This window comes from Boleophthalmus pectinirostris, unplaced genomic scaffold, assembly GCF_026225935.1.
Source record: "Boleophthalmus pectinirostris isolate CB_2022bp ecotype Guang Dong unplaced genomic scaffold, ASM2622593v1 HiC_scaffold_9, whole genome shotgun sequence".
Lineage (NCBI taxonomy): Eukaryota > Metazoa > Chordata > Actinopteri > Gobiiformes > Gobiidae > Boleophthalmus > Boleophthalmus pectinirostris.
Window position 1 is genome coordinate 35,037,491 of NW_026571541.1, and position 22,125 is coordinate 35,059,615.

The window sequence follows — 22,125 nt, forward strand, 5'->3', positions numbered from 1 at the left end:
AGGAACGAGACCGGACCGGACCAGGCTGGAGATCTAGGAACTTGAGCGACCGGGACCAGGACCAGGGACATATGAGACTGGGGACTGACGATTCTAGTGGACCGGGACCAGGAAACTAGACTGGATCCCAGATCTGGAGACCGTGATTGAGACTGGACCGGACCAAGAGCCAAGAAGGCCTCAGAGGACCAGGCGACTCCCGAGACTACAAGGAGCTCCAGAAGGTATTATCTCTCAGGATTGATATCTATTGGGCTTGGCCGTAATTATCTTGGGACCAGAAATCCGGGTGGAAACCAGGACCATGGACCAAAGGCAATGACGACCAGGACTTCGTAGTTGAGACCAGGGACTGCAACTGGATCGAACGATTGGAGACAGAACATACGGGACTGAGAACCAGGGATCTGAGACACACGAGAGCTGGGACCAGTGAGCTCTATGACAACGTAGAGACCACGGCGTAGCTGGGGAAATTGCATCGCAGGACAGGACTTGCGACCGGGACTGACGTAGCTGGGAACGCGGAGCAAAGAGCACGAAAACTGGCTGACCGGGACTGAGGAACTTGGGACCGGGGAACCAAGAGCCAAAGAACTTGAGACGCAAGGCAATAAAAGTTCCTCAAATTATGTCCCCGTAAATATACAGTACGACATCGCAACAAGATTTATAAAATCACAAAAAAACAGTGTACAACGGATAACGCTCGAGCTTTAAGAGGGTGAAATAACACTACTCCCAGCGAACTGCGGCTCGCTTTAGAATCGTGCGACGTTAGGTGAGCCGTTGTAGATTTGAAACGTGCAGCGGGGGCACTCTTTAAAGCCAGATCGTGAGAATTAATTAGAAGCCTCGGGAAACTACCAGGACTGAGACCGGGACCAGGACCAGGACTCCTTTACAAAAATCATAACTCTTGATCGGCGTTTTAACTCCTAAATATGTAGATGTTGTGTTTGTGTAGAGTTTGCAGGTTTGGGGATCACACAGACGCCCCGAGGACACACGGGAGGAGGGGAGGGGGGGAGTACCTGCTGGGGGCCGGGGAGGGGGGGGGGGGGGGGGGGGCATTTACCCCTGGAGACTGCCCCCCGGTTTGTGAACGCTCCGTTTTCAGCTGAGTAATCAGACCTGGACCTGAGAGAGAGTCCGGCGCGATCGCCTCATTATTCACTGTCTGTTTAAAGTGCCCCGCTGCACTTTCACCGCACACGTCGCACGATTAAAGGAGCCGCTCGGGGTTTTCACCCTCTTAAAGCTGCGTTATGTAACTTTTTTTTTTTTTTTTTGGCTTTGGGCTCCGTCATCGCTCTGCTCAGAATGTCCCGCAGTGTGACGTTAAACAGCTCTGACTTTCGTTTATTCAATTACAGGTGGTTTTACAGATCAAAAATACCAAGAAAAAATAAATAAATCTGACTGTGAGCGGCGTCGCCTCTCCACAGATCTGAGCTGTAACTTGGTCTGGTTTGGTCTCTGTGAAGATAGAAAGGTTTAATAGGTTTAGATTTGGTTTAGTCCTAGTTTAATACTGGTTCAGTTCTGATTTAGACCTGGTTTAGTCCTGGTTTAGACCTGGTTTAGACCTGGTGTAGTCCTGGTGTAGTCCTAGTTTAGACCTGGTTCAGTCCTGGTTTAGTCCTGGTTCAGTCCTGATTTAGTCCTGGTTTAGTCTGGGTCAGTCCTGGTTTAGTACTTGTTGAGTCCTGGTTTAGACCGAGTTTAGTCCTGGTTTAGACTTGGTTTAGTCTTGGTGTAGTCCTGGTGTAGTTCTGGTTTAGACCTGGTTCAGTCCTGGTTCAGTCCTGGTTTAGACTTGGTTTAGTCCTGGTTTAGACCTGGTTTAGTCCTGGTTTAGACCTGGTTTAGTTCTGGTTTAGACCTGGTTTAGTCCTGGGTCAGTCCTGGTTTAGTACTTGTTGAGTCCTGGTTTAGACCGAGTTTAGTCCTGGTTTAGACTTGGTTTAGTCTTGGTTTAGTCTTTTTTAGTCCTGGTTTAGTCCTGTTTTAGTTCTGGTTTAGTCCTGGTTTAGTCCTGTTTTAGTTCTGGTTTAGTCCTGGTTTAGTAATGTTTTAGTTCTGGTTCAGTCCTGGTTTAGTTCTGGTTCAGTCCTGGTTTAATCCTGGTTTAGTTCTGGTTTAGTTCTGGTTCAGTCCTGGTTTAGTTCTGCTTCAATCCTGGTTTAGTCCTGGTTTAGACCTGGTTTAGTTCTGGTTTAGTTCTGGTTTAGTCCTGGTTTAGTCCTGGTTTCAGTCCTGGTTTAGTCCTGGTTTAGTCCTGGTTTAGACTGGTTTAGTTCTGGTTTAGTTCTGGTTCAGTCCTGGTTTAGTCCTGGTTTAGACCTGGTTTAGTTCTGGTTTAGACCTGGTTCAGTCCTGGTTCAGTCCTGGTTCAGTCCTGGTTTAGACCTGGTTTAGACCTGGTTTAGTTCTTTTGAATCTCGTTCCCTCAGTGCAGGAAATGAGCCAAACTGGAGATAAACTTTATATATTTACACTTTACATTTTCATTAACATGAACTGTTCCTTTACAAATAAATAAATACATGAAACTAACGCAAAACCAGAGAATAAAAAAAAAAACAGACACAGGACTGGAACAAAAACACCGTCTCACTTCTGTCTCTGGACTTTTACAACTATTTTCCAGAGAGTCTAGACCAGAACTGAGACCAGGACTGAGATCAGGACCAGGACTGAGACTGGGACTAGACCAGGACTGAGACCAGGACTGAGATCAGGACCAGGACTGAGACCAGGACTGAGACCAGGACCGAGATCAGGACTGAGACTGGGACCAGACCAGGACTGACACCAGGACCGAGACTGGGACCAGACCAGGATTGAGACCGGGACCAGTTCAGAACTGAGATCGGGACCAGGACCAGGACTGAAACTGGGACCAGACCAGACCAGGACTGAGACCGGTACCAGACTGGAACCAGAGACCGGGACCAGACCAAGACTGAGACCGGGACCAGACCAAGACTGAGACCGGGACTGGGACCAGATCGGGACAGACTGGGACTGAGACCGGGTTAGTCCTGGTTCAGTCCTGGTTTAGTCCAGCATCACAGTTTAAGTCACGTTTTCCATTTTTCATTTAAACACAAAATCGAAAACTGAAAAAACGAATCATTATCCTTTTTTTTTTGTTGTTGTTTTTTTTTTGCTTTCGGAATAAATAATAAAGAAAATAGTTGTTTTTTTCTAAAAACAAAATCTAATAAAAGCAAAACCTGAAAATAAAAAAAACACAAAACTTTAAACATTTTTCACAGGTAACAGCAGCGTTTTGTCTGAAGAGAAACCAGACACAAGACCAGAACTGAGACAGGACTGAGATCAGGACTGAGATCAGGACTGAGATCAGGATCAGGACTGAGATCAGGACTGAGATCAGGACCAGGACTGAGACCGGGACTGAGATCAGGACCAGGACTGAGACTGGGACCAGACCAGGACTGAGACTGGGACCAGACCAGGACTGAGACCAGGACTGAGACTGGGACCAGACCAGGACTGAGACCCAAACCAGATCAGAACTGACACCAGGACAGAGACCGGGACCAGGACCAGGACTGAAACCGGGACCGAGACTGGGACCAGACCAGGACTGAGACCAGGACCAGCACCGAGACCGGGATTGAGACTGAGACCAGACCAGGATTGAGACTGGGACTGAGACCGGTTTAGTCCTAGTTCAGTCCTGGTTCTTTCCATTATTCATTTAATTTTATAATTTTTATTGATTGATTGATTGATTTTTTCATTATCTGTTTTTATTTTTATTTTATTATTATTATTATTTTTTTTTTTGTATTGGAGACAAATTATGAACGAAATTGTTTTGTTTTTTTTTTTTTTTTTTCTTATTTTTGGTTTTATTTTGAAAAACAAATGAGCAAATGACGCACAGATTTATAACCTTTACATATTTACACTTTAAATTTTCATTAATACGCGAAAAAAATTAAAATTAAAATCTAATAAAAGCAAAACCCGAGAATAAAAACAACACAAAACTTTAATCATTCTTCACAGGTAACAGCAGCGTTTTGTCTGAAGAGAAACCAGACACAAGACCAGAACAAAAACACCATCTCACTTCTGTCTCTGGACTTTTACAACTATTTTCCAGCGAGGCCAATGCACGATAGCCCCTTGTGACAGATACCTTATATTCTCCTCTCTCCAATCCCTCTCTTTCAAAACAAAACACTCTCTCTTTCTCTCTCTCCATCATCCCTCTCTCCGTCGGCGGCTCGTGTCCGGTGCGTGAGGAGAACCAGACCGTGGGCGCAGACGGAGGAGCCTCTTTCTCTTTCTCTTTCTCTCTTTTTTTTTTTTTTTTTTTTTTTGTGGTGGTGTAGTATCTGGGGTTGTCACGGCGACGCTGGCGCACACACGTGTACGCGGTGTGTGTTGTTGTCACGGCGACACGCGTGCCGGGGCGTGTGTTGTCACGGCGACCGGAGCGCAGATCTGTCTCCGGGATGCACGAGTGTGTCCGGGCCATTCATCACGGCCTTATCCCCCCCGCGCCGCGTATCAGAGCAGCTGACACGTGATGCGCACGCACGCGCTCTCTCTCTTTTACTCTCTCTATCTCTCTATCTCTTTTACTCTCTCTATCTCTCTCTCTATCTTTTACTCTCTCTATCCTCTATCTATCTCTCTATCACACGCACGCTCTCTCTCTTTTACTCTCTCTATCCTCTCTCTCTTTTACTCTCTCTATCCTCTCTCTCTATCTTTTACTCTCTCTATCCTCTCTCTCTCTCTTATACTCTCTCTCTATCCTCTCTCTCTATCTCTCTATCACACGCACGCTCTCTCTCTTTTACTCTCTCTCTATCTCTCTCTCTCTCTCTTACTCTCTCTATCCTCTATCTCTCTATCACGCACACGTCTCTCTCTCTCTTTTCTCTTCTATTCTCTCTCTCTCTATCCTCTATCCTCTATCTCTTTACTCTCTCTATCTCTCTCTATCTCTCTATCTCTCTCTATCTCTCTTTTACTCTCTCTATCCTCTCTCTCTTTTACTCTCTCTATCTCTCTATCTCTCTACTCTCTTTTACTCTCTCTACCTCTATCTATCTTTACTCTCTCTATCCTCTCTATCTATCTCTCTATCTCTACGCACTGCTCTCTCTCTTTTACTCTCTCTATCTCTCTCTCTCTTTACTCTCTTTTACTCTCTCTCTCTCTTTTACTCTCGTCTATCTCTCTCTCTATCTTTTACTCTCTCTATCCTCTATCTCTCTCTTTTACTCTCTCTATCCTCTCTCTCTCTCTTTTACTCTCTCTATCCTCTCTCTGTCTCTTTTACTCTCTCTCTATCTCTCTCTCTCTTTTACTCTCTCTCTCCTCTCTCTGTATCTTTTACTCTCTCTCTATCCTCTCTCTCTATCTCTCTATCACACGTACGCTCTCTCTCTCTTTTACTCTCTCTATCTCTCTCTCTTTTACTCTCTCTGTCTATCTCTCTCTTTTACTCTCTCTCTATCTATCTATTTCTCTCTCTCTCTTTTACTCTCTCTATCTCTCTCTCTCTCTTTTACTCTCTCTGTCTATCTCTCTCTTTTACTCTCTCTGTCTACTCTCTCTCTCTCTTTACTCTCTGTCTATCTCTCTCTCTACTCTCTCTATCTCTCTCTATCTCTCTATCTCTCTCTCTCTCTTTTACTCTCTCTGTCTATCTCTCTTCTTTTACTCTCTCTATGTCTATCTCTCTCTTTTACTCTCTCTCTCTCTCTCTCTTCTTACTCTCTCTGTCTTTCTCTCTCTCTCTCTCTTTTACTCTCTCTATCCTCTCTCTCTTTCTCTCTCTTCCTCTCTATCTCTCTATCACACGCACGTGCTCTCTCTCTTTTACTCTCTCTGTCTATCTCTCTCTCTCTCTCTTACTCTCTCTGTCTCTCTCTCTCTCTTTACTCTCTCTCTTCTCTCTCTTTTACTCTCTCTGTCTATCTCTCTCTTTTACTCTCTCTGTCTCTCTCTCTCTTTTACTCTCTCTGTCTATCTCTCTCTTTTACTCTCTCTGTCTTCTCTCTCTCTTTATCTCTCTCTTTTTTCTTTTTACTCTCTTGATCTCTCTCTCTCTTTCTCTCTCTCTCTCTCTCTCTCTTTTACTCTCTCTGTCTATCTCTCTCTTTTACACTCTCTGTCTCTCTCTCTCTCTTTTACTCTCTCTGTCTTCTTCTCTCTCTTTCTCTCTCTCTCTCTTCTCTCTCTCTTTTACTTCTCTATCTCTCTATCTCTCTATCACACGCACGCTCTCTCTCTCTCTTTTACTCTCTCTGTCTATCTCTCTCTTTTACTCTCTCTGTCTATCCATCTCTCTCCCATATCATTCTCTCTACCCTTCCCCATTCTCTCTCTCTCTACCAGTCTTTATTCTTTTCTTCTTTTTTCTCTATTTGTCTCTTTTTTCTCTCTTAACTCGAGTCTCTATTTTATGGAACCTCTCTGATGTGTTTGTGGGTTTCTCTTCTTTTTCTCTCTCTTCTTGAGTCTCTTTCTTTCACTTGTTTAATGTTTTCTCTCTCTCCCTTCCCCATTCTCTCTCTTTCTCCCCTCTTTCTTCTCTTTTCTTCTCTCTCCTCTGGAGTCTTTTTTTTAATGAACCCTCTCTCTCTCTCTTTCTTTCTTTCTTTCTTTCTTTTATTTTCTTATCACACTTTATTTATCACTCTCTCTGCCCTTCCCTATTCTCTCTCTCTCTCTCTCTATCTTGCTATCTTTCTTTCCCACTCTTTTCTCTCTCTTTCGCTCAAGATTTTTTCTTTTCTTTCTTTCTTTCTTTTTCTTTTGGATCTTCTCTGATGTCTTTCTCTCTCTCTCGCTCTTTCTCTTTCACTTTTTTTTCACTCTCTTTGCCCTTCACTATTCCTTCTCTCTTTCTCTCTTTCTCCATCTCTCTTATCCCTCTTTTTTTAGTCTCCTAATTAACTTTCTAGTCACAATATTTATATAGATATTTATTTTGACTTTCCTATCAGTTCATTTCCGTTTTTTAAGTTACAAGTACATTTTTTGTGTCTTTTTTTTTTTTTTTTTCTTTTTTTATTCTTTCTTCGTCCTGTGGTGCTCTGAAGACTCTCTCTCTCTACCAGTCTTTATTCTTTTTTCTCTATTTTGTCTCTTTTTCTCTCTTCACTCGAGTCTCTATTTTATGGAACTCCTCTGATGTGTTTGTGGGTTTCTCTTCTTTTTCTCTCTCTTCTTGAGTCTCTTTCTTTCACTTGTTTATTTCTTTCTCTCTCTCTCTCCCTTCTCCATTCTCTCTCTTTCTCCCCTCTTTCATCATCTCATTTTCTCTCTCCTTTTCAGTCTCTCTTTTATGGAAACTTTTTCCACTTGTTTATTTCTTTATCTCTTTCTTTTCTTTCTCTCTCCCATATCACTCTCTCTGTCCTTCCCCATTCTCTCTCTCTTTCACACTCTTTTTATTTTAGTCTCTATTTGATGGAATCTCCCTGATCTCTTTCTATCTCTCATTTACTCTTTCAGTTTATTCATCTCTCTCTTCTTTCTCCCTTCTCGCTCTCTCTCTCTTTCTCCCCCCTTTCCAGTCTTTTTCTCTTTCCTCTGGAGTTTCTTTGATGAACCTTCTCTCTCTCTTTCTTTTCTTTCTCCCATATCACTCTCTGTCCATCCGCATTCTCTCTCTCTTTCTCTTTTCTACTCGTTTTTTCTCTTTGCTCAAGACTCTTTTATAGAAACTCTTTCTTTCACTCATTCCTACTTCTTTATTGCACTTTTTTGTTTCTCCCATATCACTCTCTCTACCCTTCCCCATTCTCTCTCTCTCTACCAGTCTTTATTCTTTTCTTCTTTTTTCTCTATTTGTCTCTTTTTCTCTCTTAACTCGAGTCTCTATTTTATGGAACCTCTCTGATGTGTTTGTGGGTTTCTCTTCTTTTTCTCTCTCTTCTTGAGTCTCTTTCTTTCACTTGTTTATTTCTTTCTTCTCTCTCTCTCCCTTCCCCATTCTCTCTCTTTCTCCCCTCTTTCTTCTCTTTTCTTCTCTCTCCTCTGGAGTCTTTTTTTTTTTTTTTAATGAACCCTCTCTTTCTTTCTTTCTTTTATTTTCTTATCACACTTTATTTATCACTCTCTCTGCCCTTCCCTATTCTCTCTCTCTCTCTATCTTTCTTTCCCACTCTTTTCTCCCTCTTCGCTCAAGACTTTTTCTTTTCTTTCTTTTCTTTTTTTTTTTTTTGGATCTTCTCTGATGTCTTTCTCTCTCTCGCTCTTTCTCTTTCACTTTTTTTTTTAAATTTTATTCATCTTTCTCTTCTCACTCTCTTTGCCCTTCACTATTCCTTCTCTCTTTCTCTCTTCTCTCCACAATATTTATATAGATATTTATTTTGACTTTCCTATCAGTTCATTTCCGTTTTTTAAGTTACAAGTACATTTTTTGTGTCTTTTATTTTTTTTTTTTTCTTTTTTTTATTCTTTTCTCGTCCCTGTGGTGCTCTGAAGACTCTATTATATTTCATTTGAAAATATAGAGCGTCTCTCTTCTGGTAGCTGATTATAAAAACATTACATACTAACACGTATTCCTCTTTGGAGCACTCATGCATGCTCCTCTCTCTCTCTTCCTCCATTCACTCACATCTCTCCATCTCTCCCTCCGTCTCTCCCTCTCTCCTCTGCACCTATGGGACCCGCGTGGCACCTTCACATCGCACCATAAAAAAAAAAAAAAAAACTATAAAAAGCCCCAACACGAGGAAAAGGAAAAAAGGTAATGACCAAATTTGAGCGCTCCTCTCCGCACACCTGGGGTCCCGCGGAGAAGAGGGGGATGAACGGAGGGACGCGGGACCGTGTTTATGTCGACGGAGGGACGACAAAAGCCTGGCCGCTCGTCCGGAACGGCCCGATACGATGGGGGGGGGAAGAGCAGCGAGGAGGAGGGAGGAGGGGGTCACGACACGCCCGCCCCGGCAGACTTATGGGTTTTTAAAGAGGAGCTATAGATTTTGCGGGGAGCTCGTTTACGGCGGTGTAAAAGTGCAGGAGAGAAGAGGAGGAAGAGGAGGAAGAGGAGGGAGGAAGAGGAGGGTTATGGGGCAGTAAGGGTGAGGGGGTGAGGAGGGAGGTGGGGTGGGGGGGGTGAAAATGGCCGCAGTGGTCTCGGCGGGCAGGTAAAGAGTGTTAGCCTTTAGAGTCGGGGGCAAATACGGGCCACAAATATAAGAATATGTCGACACATCTGCAGCGACCTGGGCTGGACTAAACCAGGACTGAACCAGGACTAAAACAGGACTAAACCAGAACTAAACTCATCACAGTTCTTAAAAGAGAGCATAGGACTAAACTGGGGCTACACCAGGACTTAAATTGGACTAAACCAGGACTTAAACAGGTTTAAAGTCATTACTGTTCTTATAAAGCCGTGTGACAAACCGCGAATAGTGTGAATAAATCGTGTCAAATGCCCCTAGTTTGCTGCTTTACTTTTTGGAGTCATTCGCTTCATTCCTAGTCGCTCGAGTTTAGGAATTTAGTCCATCCATCCATTTTCGTCCGCTTATCCGGGGCCGGGTCGCGGGGGCAGCAGCCTAAGCAGGGACTCCCAGACTTCCTTCACCCCAGACACGTCCTCCAGCTCCTCCAGGGGGACCCCGAGGTGTTCCCAGGCCAGCCCAGAGACATAGTCCCTCCAGTGTGTCCTGGGTCTTCCCCGGGGCCTCCTCCCGGTGGGACATGCCCGGAACACCTCCCGAGGGAGTCGCCCAGGAGGCATCCAGGAACAGATGCCCGAGCCTCAACTGCTCCTCTCGACGTGGAGGAGCAGCGGCTCTACTCCGAGCTCCTCCCGTGTGACTGAGCTCCTCACCCTGTCTCTAAGGGAGACGCCCAGACACCCTGCGGAGGAAACTCATTTCGAGCGCTTGTATCCGCGATCTCGTCCTTTCGGTCACTACCCAGAGCTCATGACCAGAGGTGAGACTAGGAACAAAGACTGACCGGTAAATCGAGAGCTTCGCCTTTCGGCTCAGCTCCTCTTCACCACAACGGTCCGATACAGCGACCGCATCACTGCCGAAGCTGCACCGATCCACCTGTCAATCTCACGTTCCGTCCTCCCCTCACTCGTGAACAAGACCCCGAGATACTTGAACTCCTCCACTTGAGGCAGAGACTCCCCACCCACCCGGAGACGACAAGCCACCTTTTTCCGGTCGAGAACCATGGCCTCAGACTTAGAAGAGCTGATCTCCATCCCAGCCGCTTCACACTCGGCTGCAAACCGCCCCAGTGCACATTGCAGGACCGGAGCAGGAGCTGTGTTCGCATTGCCGGCAGGAATTTAGTCGTGCGAGTAAATTCGCTCTATTCGCTCCAGAAGGATCAACTGCGACTGCGCAGTGTCCTCTACATCTGACATTTGGAAAAATGGCGGACTTGGACTACATTGAGCAGGCTGACCAGACTGGGACCAGACCGGAACCAAAGCGGGCTCCGAGGTTCGACTCTGAGACTCCGCGAGCTCGGACCTGAGGCTCGGGGCCCGCAGCCCGGCCAGAGCTTGGAACCCACAGTCAGAGCTGAGGCTAGGAACCCACGGCCGGGGCGGAGCTCGCGGAGGCTCAGAGTCAAGGGCTCAGAGCCCACGGCAGGGCTGGAGCTCGGAGCCGAGGCTCGACTGAGACCGGGACCAAACCAGGACTGACACTGGTTAGTCTGGGACCTGGTTTAGTCCTGGTTTAGTCCTGGTTTAAGTTTAGTCCTGGTTTAGTTTAGTCCTGGTTTAGTCCTGGTTTAGTCTTGGTTTAGTCCTGGTTTAGTCCTGGTTTAGTCCTGGTTTAGTCCTGGTTTAGTCTTGGTTTGGTTTAGTCCTGGTTTAGTCCTGGTTTAGTCCTGGTTTAGTCTGGTTTAGTCCTGGTTTGGTTTAGTCCTGGTTTAGTCCTGGTTTAGTCCTGGTTTAGTCCTGGTTTAGACCTGGTTTAGTCCTTGTTCAGTGCTGGTTTAGACTTCATTTAGTCCTGGTTCAGTTCGTCTGCGGCACAAAAGTCCGGCATCGCAGACCACGACGAAGCCCAGGACCAGACCAGGACCAGGACTGAGACCAGGACCAGAACAGAGGAGAGGGGACAGAGTCTGGTCCTGCTCTGTGGAGTTTATTCTGGTCTCTGTCCTGGCTCGTGCTGGTGTCACATGATATCAGTTCGTTTCCCACGGCAACAGTGAGTGTCTCCTCCATGTTGAATAAAAGTTCACGTCTGTCTCAGTTTTATACGTCACTTCAGAACACGGCCCCTGATTGGTTGATGTGATGTAAATATTTGCAGAAAGTTCAATAATTTCAACTTTGGTGAATTTGGCGAGACCCTCCCTTTTGGGAATTTGCGTGTCAATGCAAGTTTTCGCAAATTTGCGCTGCTCATTTTGCCCATTCACGCCACTCAATCAAAACACGAGAATCGCACCGAACAGTTAGCGTCATTCGTGTCGCAGAACTTTATTTGCGCATCAAAGCGCCTTTACACAGGGTTAACATGTAAATTGTTCGCCTTGTTCGCGCCATTCGTGTTTGGTGTGAGCACCTCTTACCTGGATCACACTGGGACTAAACCAGGACTTAAACTGGACTAAACCAAGATTAAACCAGGTCTAAACTCATCGGAGTTCATAAAAGAGAGTATAGGACTACACTCGGACTAAACCAGGACTAAACCTGGACATTATTTCCATTATAAAACTTTTTTTTTTTTCCATTTTAACATGTCGTCTCGGGCCTTGTTTATCTCAGAGTTTGTGATTTTGACGTGGATCACAGAAACTCTGGAAAGGCTGATGAAGCTGCAGATGGCAGCCTTTTATAATGTAGTGACATTGTGTCATTTGGCAAGACGTTTCATCCACCCTCTCCTGGTGGAGCATTTCTTATGAGTCTGAGAGTCCATACTGTTGTTGTGTCCTTGGGCAAGACACATCTTCACATTTCCTGCATGAAGGTAAAACAAGGTGAAAGTTAGTCCAGAAAATGTGCTTAGAAACAGAAGTGTTGTTGTTTCTCTCCCTCTTACTGTGACATTGTTCATTCTGTAAATTCATATCTGGATGTTTCACAGGCTCCTATATGTTTAGTATCTTTAGGACTGTTCCTGGTGCATTGTGGGAGTCTGAGTCCGGTGTGCTATCCTCCAGTCAGTCCATAAAGTGCGGTGTATATGGCCAGGGGAGTGTTTCCCGACAGAGCAGAGTTATTTGCTGCTGACAAGACCAGTCCAAGACCACAGGGTCCCAAGACCAGGACAAGACCAAGACCTCTGAGGGTCGAGACCGAGACAAGACCGAGACTTTTAAAGGATAAAATGAGAAAAGATCAAGGCCCATCGAGACCAAATCGAGACCATCTTTGTGATTTCCTACATTTATTTGTATTTTGGACCGAGACCAAGTGCCATCAAGACCAAGACCAAGACTAAGTGCCATTAAGACCGAGACAAGACCGAGTCCAAGCTCCTTCAAGACCGAGACTAAGCGCCATTAAGTCTGGGACAAGGCTGAGACAAGACCGATTCCAAGGGCCTTCAAGATCGAGACAAGACCAAGTCCAAGCTCCTTCAAGACTGAGACAAGACCAGAGTCCAAGCTCCTTCAAGACTGAGACAAGACCGAGTCCAAGCTCCTTCAAGACTGAGACAAGACCGAGTCCAAGCGCCATCAAGACCGAGACAAGACCGAGTCCAAGCTCCTTCAAGACCGAGACAAGACCGAGTCCAAGCTCCTTCAAGACCGAGACAAGACTGAGTCCAAGCGCCTTCAAGACCGAGACAAGACCGAGTCCAAGACTATCAAGACCGAGACAAGACCAAGTCCAAGCTCCTTCAAGACCAGACAAGACTGAATCCAAGCTCCTTCAAGACCGAGACAAGACCAAGTCCAAGCTCCTTCAAGACCGAGACAAGACCGAGTCCAAGCTCCTTCAAGACCGAGACAAGACCAAGACCAAGTCCAAGCTCCTTCAAGACCGAGACAAGACGAGTCCAAGCGCCTTCAAGACCGAGACAAGACCAAGTCAAGACCAAGTCCAAGCTCCTTCAAGACCGAGACAAGACTAGCTCAAGACCGAGACAAGACCAAGTCCAAGCTCCTTCAAGACCGAGACAAGACTGAGTCCAAGCTCCTTCAAGACCGAGACAAGACCAAGTCCAAGCTCCTTCAAGACCGAGACAAGACCGAGTCCAAGCTCCTTCAAGACCGAGACAAGACCGAGTCCAAGCTCCTTCAAGACCGAGACAAGACCGAGCCCATGCAGGCTTGCGTCCAAGACTAGAACAAAACCTTTAAAAAAGTCACATATTCACAGTTTTTTTGGCTCCACAAAATATCGCAATAAATATCGTACCGTGACGACGTCATATTGTGAGACTTGGATATTGTTACACCTCTATTTCATTGTTGTGTCCTTGGGCAAGACACATCCTCACATTTTCCTGCATGAAGGTAAAACAAGGCTAACTTAGTGAGGAAAATTGTTGTTTCTCTCCCTCTTACTGTGACATTGTTCATTCTGTAAATTCATATCTGGATGTTTCACAGGCTCCTATATGTTTAGTATCTTTAGGACTGTTCCTGGTGCATTGTGGGAGTCTGAGTCCGGTGTGCTATCCTCCAGTCAGTCCATAAAGTGCGGTGTATATGGCCAGGGGAGTGTTTCCTGACAGAGCAGAGTTATTTGCTGTTGACAAGACCAGTCCAAGACCACAGGGTCCCGAGACCAGGACAAGACCAAGACCTCTGAGGGTCGAGACCGAGACAAGACCGAGACTTTTAAAGGATAAAATTGAGAAAAGACCGAGCCCATCGAGACCAAAATCGAGACCATCTTTGTGATTTCCTACATTTATTTGTATTTTGGACCGAGACCAAGTGCCATCAAGACCAAGACCAAGATTAAGTCATTAAGACCGAGACAAGACCGAGTTCCAAGCTCCTTCAAGACCGAGACTTAAGCGCCATTAAGTCTGGGACAAGGCTGAGACAAGACCGATTCCAAGGGCCTTCAAGATCCGAGACAAGACCAAGACCAAGCTCTTCAAGACTGAGACAAGACCGAGTCCAAGCTCCTTCAAGACCGAGACAAGGACCGATCCAAGCTCCTTCAAGACTGAGACAAGACCGAGTCCAAGCGCCATCAAGACCAAGACAAGACCGAGACAAACCGAGTCCGCCAGAGCTCCTTCAAAAGACCGAGTCAAGACCGAGACAAGACAAGATCAAGACCGAGACAAGACGAAGGACGAGACAAGCAGTCCTTCAAGGACCGAGACAAGACCGAGCCAAGGCCTTCAAGACCGAGACAAGACCGAGTCCAAGACTATCAAGACCGAGACAAGACCAAGTCCAAGCTCCTTCAAGACCGAGACAAGACTGAATCCAAGCTCCTTCAAGACCGAGACAAGGACCGAGTCCAAGCTCCTTTCCAAGCTCCTTCAAGACCGAGACAAGACCGAGCCCATGCAGGCTTGCGTCCAAGACTAGAACAAAACCTTTAAAAAAGTCACATATTCACATTTTTTTTGGCTCCACAAAATATCGCAATAAATATCATACTGTGACGACGTCATATTGTGAGACTTGGATATTGTTACACCTCTATTTCATTGTTGTGTCCTTGGGCAAGACACATCCTCACATTTTCCTGCATGAAGGTAAAACAAGGCTAAACTTAGTGAGGAAAATTGTTGTTTCTCTCCCTCTTACTGTGACATTGTTCATTCTGTAAATTCATATCTGGATGTTTCACAGGCTCCTATATGTTTAGTATCTTTAGGACTGTTCCTGGTGCATTGTGGGAGTCTGAGTCCGGTGTGCTATCCTCCAGTCAGTCCATAAAGTGCGGTGTATATGGCCAGGGGAGTGTTTTCCGACAGAGCAGAGTTATTTGCTGTTGTGCTTGGAGATGGGGCCACACTTTACAGCTGTGTACTGTATATAAAATCCATAGGAGTTGAGGTGGCTGCAGACTGGGAGCAGAGCTGTTAAACTGATTCATGGACTGTGGCGCTCTACATTTTTTAATGCTTTATTGATGCAGCAGTGCCATAACATCAATGAATAGATCCTATTAAATTCTAATGGCGGCCGCTGTGTGTTTGTCATTGTGGATTCTCCCTCAGAGGAACAGAGGAGGACAATGCGTTTCACCTGCTCATAAACAACCTGCAGACTCCGGTCCAGGTCCGGGTTAAACATCGGCCTTTGTCACACAGACACAACTCAGTGTTTGTGATAATTAAACTTCTTTTGGCACAACAGAATGAAGAAGATTGTGGATTGTGTATTTTACCAAACGTATTTGAGAGTGTGGACCGGAGATTTAACTCTGGTCTGGTCTTTGGTCTAGTCCCGAGTCTCTGCAGTCTAGTCTGTTCTCTGGTCTGGTCTCTAATCTGGTCTCTGGTCCCTGGTCTAGTCCCTGGTCTGGTCTTTGGTCTGGGCTCTGGTCTCTAGTTTGGTCTCTGGTCTTGCCCCTGATCTGGGGTCTAATCTGGTTCCTGGTATGGTCTTTGGTCTGGTCTTTGTCTGGGCTCTAATTTGGTCTCTGGTCTGGTCTCTAGTCTGGTCTCTGGTCTGGTCTCTAGTCTGGTCCCTGGTCTGGTCTCTAGTCTGGTCTCTGGTCTGGTCTCTAGTCTGGTCTCTAGTCTGGTCCCTGGTCTGGTCCTGGTCTCTGGTCTCTAGTCTGGTCTCTAGTCTGGGCTCTGGTCTGGTCTCTAGTCTGGTCTCCTGTCTCTGGTCTGGTCTCTCTGGGTCTCTGGTCTGGTCTCTAGTCTGGTCTCTGGTCTGGTCTGGTCTCTGGTCTGGTCTCTGGTCTCTGGTCTGGTCTCTGGTCTCTGGCCTGGTCTGATCCATTGTCTGATCTCTGATCTGGTTTCTGGTCTTGTCTCTAGTCTCGTCTCTGTTCCCCAATCTCTGGTCTCTAGTCTTGCCTCTGGTCTGGTCTTCAACTGCACGCTAATCTGGTCTCTGGTCTCTGGTCTCTGGCCCCTGTTTGCTCTGGTCTAGTCTCTGGTCTAGTCTCTAGTCTGGTCTCTGTTCTGGTCTCTTGTCTCTAGTCTGGTCCCTGGTCTCTGGTCTCTGGTCTGGTCTCTGGTCTCTGGTCTCTGGTCTCTGTCTCTGGTCTCTGGTCTGGTTCTGGTCTCTGGTCTCTGGTCTGGTCTGGTCCCTGGTCTCTGGTCTGGTCTAGTCTCTAGTCTGTCTAGTCTGTCTCTAGTCTCTAGTCTCTGTCTCTTGTCTCTAGTCTCTGGTCTGGTCTGGTCTCTGGTCTGGTCTCCTGGTCTCTGGTCTCTGGTCTCTGGTCTCTGGTCTGGTCTCTGGTCTCTGGTCTCTGGTCTCTGGTCTGTCTCTGGTCTCTGGTCTGGTCTGGTCTGGTCTCTGGTCTCTGGTCTCTGGTCTCTGGTCTGGTCTCTGGTCTCTGGTCTCTGGTCTGGTCTGGTCTCTGGTCTCTGGTCTCTGGTCTCTGGGTCTGGTCTGGTCTCTGGTCTCTGGTCTCTAGTCTCTGGTCTGGTCTGGTCTCTGGTCTGGTCTGGTCTCTAGTCTCTGGTCTCTGGTCTCTGGTCTGGTCCCTGGTCTCTGGTCTGGTCTCTGGTCTCTGGTCTGGTCTCTGGTCTCTGGTCTCTGGTCTCTGGTCTCTGGTCTCTAGTCTCTGGTCTGGTCTCTGGTCTCTGGTCTGGTCTCTAGTCTCTGGTCCCTGGTCTCTGGTCTGGTCCCTGGTCTCTGGTCTGGTCTCTGGTCTCTGGTCTGGTCTCTAGTCTCTGGTCTGGTCTCTGGTCTCTGGTCTCTGGTCTCTGGTCTCTGGTCTCTGGTCTCTGGTCTCTGGTCTCTGGTCTCTGGTCTCTGGTCTCTAGTCTGGTCTCTGGTCTGGTCTCTGGTCTCTGGTCTCTGGTCTAATCTCTGGTCTCTGGTCTGGTCTCTGGTCCTCTGGTCCCTGGTCTCTGGTCTCTAGTCTCTGGTCTGGTCTGGTCTCTGGTCTCTGGTCTGGTCTCTGGTCTCTGGTCACTGGTCTGGTCTGGTCTGGTCTGGTCTGGTCTCTGGTCTGGTCTCTAGTCTCTGGTCTCTGGTCTCTGGTCTCTGGTCTCTGGTCTCTGGTCTCTGGTCTAGGTCCCTGGTCTCTGGTCTCTGGTCTGGTCTCTAGTCTCTGGTCTCTGGTCTCTGGTCTGGTCTGGTCTCTGTCTCTCTGGTCTCTGGTCTCTGGTCTCTGGTCTGGTCTCTAGTCTCTGGTCTCTGGTCTCTGGTCTCTGGTCTCTGGTCTCTGGTCTCTGGTCTCTGGTCTCTGGTCTCTGCTCTAGTGTCTGGTCTATGGTCTCTAGTCTCTGGTCTGGTCTCTGGTCTCTGGTCTCTGGTCTGGTCTCTGGTCTGGTCCTGGTCTCTAGTCTCTGGTCTCTGGTCTCTGGTCTCTGGTCTCTCTGGTCTGGTCCCTGGTCTCTAGTCTCTGGTCTGGTCTCTGGTCTGGTCTGGTCTCTGGTCTCTAGTCTCTGGTCTCTGGTCTCTGGTCTCTGGTCTGGTCTCTAGTCTGGTCTCTGGTCTCTGGTCTGGTCCCTGGTCTCTGGTCTCTAGTCTCTGGTCTGGTCTCTGGTCTCAGATGTGTGGCCCGTCCTCCCTCGTCGCCTCCTCTTCTGTCTCTGGCTCTGTGCCTCCTGGACGAGTCTGTGCTGTGGAGAATCGGTCTTTTGATGGGACCAGAGGGGACCGGGGGGGGGGACCGGGGGGACCAAAGGGGGACTAGAGGGGGGTTTTGGACTGAGGGGCCCTGGAGCCCGACACGACACAGACTGACACAGACCGGGATCAATTCTGTCGTCAGACTCAGCATCAGCTCCAGTTAGAATCATTGGGGCCTTTCTGAATCCCGACAGGACCAGGATCCGGACCAGGGCTGAAACCGGGACTGAGACCGGGATCAGACCAGAACTGAGACCGGGATTGAGACCGGGAACAGGACCGGGACCGAAACCGGAACTGAGATCGACACCAGACCGAGACCAGACCAGGACCAAACCAGGACTGAGATCAGGACTGAGACTGGGACTGGACCAGGACTGAAAATGGTTTAGTTTTGGTTTAGTCCTGTTTTAGTCCTGGTTCAGTCCGGCATCGCAGTCACGGAAGTCACATAAACTGGGCTGTTATCAGTTTTTTCTATTCTTCATTAAAACACAAAATCGAAACCTGAAAAAACAAATCTAATCCGTGTATCATTTGTTCATATGTTTTTCAAAATAAAACCAAAAATAAGAAAACAAAATAAGAACTATTTTCTTCATTATTTGTCTCGAAAATCAAAATGAAAAAAAAAACAAAACAGATAACGATTTCTTTTTTTCAGTTTTCGTTTTTGTGTTTAAATGAAAAATGGAAAAAACAGATTTTTCCTGTTTATGTGACTTCTGTGTCTGCGATGCTGGACTTTCGCTCCACATATGGACTGAACCGGGACTGAATCAGGACTAAACAAGGACTAAACAGTTTTCAGTCCTGGTCGGGTTCCAGTCTCAGTCCCGGTCTCAGTCCTCGTCCTGTTCCCTCGGTCTCAATCCTAGTCTCAGTCCCAATCTGGTCCCTGGTTCAGTCCTGGTTCAGTCCTGGTTCATTCACAAAATCGAAAACTGGAAAAACAAATCATTATCTGTTTTTTCATTTTGGTTTTGGAGACAAATAATGAAGAAAACTGTTGTTTTTTGTTTTCTTATTTTTGGTTTTATATTGAAAAACAAATGAACGAATGATACACAGATTTACGTGACGTCGGACTTAACCAGGACTAAACCGTTTTCAGTCCTGCTCTGGACCCGGTATCAATCCCGGTCTGGTCCCGGTCTCAGTCCTCACCCTGTTCCCGTTCTCAATCTTGGTCTCAATCCTGGTCTGGTCCCAGTCCTGGTTCAGTCCTGGTTCAGTCCTGATTCAGTCCTGGTTTAGTCCTGGTTCAGTCCAGTCCTGATTCAGTCCAGTCCTGGTTAGTCCTTATTCAGTCCTGGTTCAGTCCTGGTTTCAGTCCTGTTCAGTCCTGATTCAGTCCTGGTTCAGTCCTGGTTTCAGTCCTGGTTCTGGTTCAGTCCTGGTTTAGTCCTGGTTCAGTCCTGGATTCAGTCCTGGTTCAGTCCTGGTTTCAGTCCTGGTCAGTCCAGTCCTGGTTCAGTCCTGGTTCAGTCCTGGTTTAGTCCTGGTTCAGTCCTGGTTCAGTCCTGGTTCAGTCCTGGTTCAGTCCTGGTTCAGTCCTGGTTTAGTCCTGGTTTAGTCCTGGTTCAGTCCTGGTTCAGTCCTGGTTTAGTCCTGGTTTAGTCCTGGTTCAGTCCGGCATCGCAGTTTAAGTCACACAAAGGGGAAACGTCCGTTATCCTTTTTTTTTTTTTTCCATTTTTCATTTAAACACAAAATCGAAAACTGAAAAATAGAATCGTTATCTGTTTTTTTTTTTTTCATTTTGGTTTTGGAGACAAATAATGAAGAAAATAGCTGTTTTTTGTTTTCTTATTTTCGGTTTTAATTTGAAAAACAAATAAACAAACAACACGCAGATTAAGTAAAATGTCATGTTACATTTCAGAACATTTAAAATCGTCTAAATTACCACATCCGCGTCTTTTAACTCTTTAAATTCTGATTGGACGGGGCCTGATCAGCTCTGGCACGTTTTCCGTGAACACGTTAGAGCGAAGACCGTCCAGGCTTCCCTTCGCTCTGAGCTGAGGCGAAGTGTAATAGACAAACAGCTCGTCGTCGGTGCCAGTCGCAGATCGTCCAAAAACGCCTCTGCCAAAGCGGGAGCCAGCGGAGCGCGCGCCAGCCGTGTTTTACCCTTCCTCCTGTACACAGCTTAACGCTAAAAGGATTAAAGCTGCACGTATAAACAACACTGATCCTCATTAGGCCTGAGCTCCGCGGGGGCAAAAGACGAGCGCCTGCGTTCGGTTCATCCACCTGTACGGAGTAAGAAAGGTTTCAGGAATATTAATGTGCATAAGGAGAGAAATCGATGCATATTTGTTTACATGAAATAAATATTCGTAAATTCTCAAATGAGTCCAGTCGTACATAAACTGTGTGTATTTTATTCATCCTCTGACGTATTTTTGACAGTAAAGTCGTGTCTGTGAATTGGTGTTCGTACTGAAGGAAACGTAATCGTACATTTTCATTTCGAGATTGTGATTCTTGATGTTCTAACTTTCAAGACCGAGTCCAAGCGCCTTCAAGACCGAGACAAGACCGAGTCCAAGCGCCTTCAAGACCGAGACAAGACCGAGTCCAAGCGCCTTCAAGACCGAGACAAGACCAAGTCCAAGCGCCTTCAAAAGACAAGACGAGTCCAAGCGCCTTCAAGACCGAGACAAGACCGAGTCCAAGCGCCTTCAAGACCGAGACAAGACCAAGACCAAGCGCACCTTCAAGACCGAGACAAGACGAGTCCAAGCGCCTTCAAAACTGAGACAAGACCGAGTCCAAGCTCCTTCAAGACCGAGACAAGACCGAGACCAAGCGCCTTCAAGACCGAGACAAGACCGAGACCAAGCGCCTTCAAGACCGAGACAAGACCGAGTCCAAGCGCCTTCAAGACTGAGACAAGACCGAGACCAAGCACCATCAAGACCGAGACAAGACCGAGTCAAGCGATCCTTCAAGACCGAGTCTTCAAGACCGAGACAAGACCGAGACCAAGCAAGCTCCTTCAAGACCGAGACAAGACCGAGTCCAAGCTCCTTCAAGACCGAGACAAGACCGAGACCAAGCTCCTTCAAGACCGAGACAAGACCGAGTCCAAGCGCCTTCAAGACCGAGACAAGACCGAGTCCAAGCTCCTTCAAGACCGAGACAAGACCGAGTCCAAGCTCCTTCAAGACCGAGACAAGACCGAGTCCAAGCGCCTTCAAGACCGAGACAAGACCGAGACCAAGCGCCTTCAAGACCGAGACAAAGACCGAGTCCAAGCGAGTCCTTCAAGACCGAGACAAGACCGAGTCCAAGCGCCTTCAAGACCGAGAGACAAGAGACCAAGACCGAGACCGAGTCCAAGCTCTTTCAAGACCGAGACAAGACCGAGACCAAGCACCTTCAAGACCGAGACAAGACCGAGTCTAAATGTGCTCAAGTCTGAGACAAGCCCGAGAACCAAGCACCATCAAATGGTAAATGGTAAATGGTCACATTTTTCTATAGCGCTTTTCCACCTTCAAGGCACTCAATGCGCTTTGAGACCGAGACCAAATGCACCTGAGTTCGAGACGAGACCAAGACCGTAAAAAAGCAGTCTCAAGGCTGATCTCGAGACCAAGGCCCGTCTCGAGAACTTCGACACTAAATATAATCAAATAAAAGCCACATTATCGTAAGAAACTTGTGTCTGAGTTTGAGACCATCTCCAGATCTTAAACTAGTCTTGGTCTGGACTTTATCTAGAGGATTTGAACTTTGGGTTTTGGGTTGATGGAGGAAACTAAACCCACTGCCACTGTGGTGCAAGATCAACTTCACTTGCTTCCAGTTACTCCAGATGCCCTTCCTCAGCCGCTCCACAGTCTATTTACAGTTTTATTGTTTGGTGTTTGTTTTCTGTTTTGTTTAGTTTTTTCTCATTCAGTATTTTTCTCACACTCGCTGACTGACATATTGTGTTTTCATGAATCAAACGGGAGGTGATGGATGGAGGACGAGAGGAGGAGAGGAGAGGGGGAAAGGGGGGGAGGGTCGGAGAGAGAGAAGCCCAGGACGAGGCGCCGCCAACAGGCCTGGCATCGGCGCAGGTCCCCCCGGCTCTGGAGCTGACACTTCCAATGTAATAACAGATAAATAGAGAGAGGACTCGATGGACCAGAGAGCAAACAGCACACGCCTGCCAACGGGAACGAGGGATGGACGGAGGAGAGGAGGGGAGGAGAGGGGAGGAGAGGAGGAGGGAGGAGAGGGAGGAGGAGGAGAAAGAAGGGAAAGAGAGGAGGAGACAAGAGGAGGGTGAAAGAGAGGAGAAAGGAAAAAGAGAGAGGAGGAGAAAGGGGAAGAGAGACAGGATAGAGAGAGGAGGAGGGAGAGGGGGAGAAAGAAGGGAAAGAGACAGGATAGAGAGAGGAGGAGGGAGAGAGGAGAGAGGAAAGG